Below are 1,167 nucleotides of genomic sequence, written 5' to 3'. Positions count from 1 at the left end.
TTCTCCCATTCTGTAGGTTGCCTGTTCACTCTGATGATAGTTTCTTTTGCTGTGCAGAAGCTCTTTAGTTTAATTAGATCCTATTTATCAATTTTGGCTTTTGTTGCAATTTGCTTTTGGTGTTTTAGTCATGAAGTCTTTGCCCATACCTATGTTCTGAATGGTATTGCCTAGGCTTTATTCTAGGGTTTTTGTGGTTTTAGTTCTCATGTTTAAGTCTTTAATCCACCTTGAGTTAAGTTTTGTGTTAGGTGTAAGGAAGGGGTCCAGTTTCAGTTTTCTGCATATAGCTAGCCAGTTTTGCCAAAACCATTTATTAAATAGGGAATCCTTTCCCCATTGCTTGTTTTTGTCAGGTCTGTCAAAGATCAGATGGTTGCAGATGTGTGTTGGTATTTCTGAGGCTTCTATTCTGTTCCATGGGTCTATATATCTGTTTTGGTACCAGTACCATGCTGTTTTGGTTACTGTAAACTTTTAGTGTAGTTTGAAGTCAGGTAGCGTGATACCTCCAACTTTGTTCTTTTTGCTTAGGATTGTCTTGGCTATACTGGCTCTTTTTTAGTTCCATATGAAATTTAAAGTAGTTTTTTTCTAATTCTGTGAATAAAGTCAATGGTAGCTTGATGGGAATAGCATTGATTCTATAAATTACTTGAGGCAGTATGGCCATTTTCACGATATTGATTCTTCCTATCCATGAGCATGGAATATTTTTCCATTTGCTTGTGTCCTCTCTTATTTCCTTGAGCAGTGGTTTGTACTTCTGCTTAGAGAGGTCCTTCACATCTTTTGTTGTATTCCTAGGTATTTGATTATCTTTGTAGCAATTGTGAATGGGAGTTCACTCATGATTTGGCTCTCCGTTTGTCTATTATTGCTGTATAGGAATGCTTGTGATTTTTGCACATTGATTTTGTATCCTGAGACTTTGCTGAAGTTGCTTATCAGCTTAAGGAGTTTTTAGACTGAGATGATGGGATTTTCTGAATATACAATCATGTCATCTGCAAACAGAGACAATTTGACTTCCTCTCTTCCTATTTGAATATGCTTTATTTCTTTATCTTGCCTGATAGCCCTGGTCAGAATTTCCAATACTATGTTGAATAGGAGTGGTGAGAGAAGGTATCCTTGTCTTGTGCTGGTTTTCAAAGGGAAGGCTTC

This window comes from Colobus angolensis, unplaced genomic scaffold (assembly GCF_000951035.1).
Source record: "Colobus angolensis palliatus isolate OR3802 unplaced genomic scaffold, Cang.pa_1.0 Scaffold261, whole genome shotgun sequence".
Taxonomy (NCBI): domain Eukaryota; kingdom Metazoa; phylum Chordata; class Mammalia; order Primates; family Cercopithecidae; genus Colobus; species Colobus angolensis.
Note: the sequence above shows the minus strand (reverse complement) of the source record.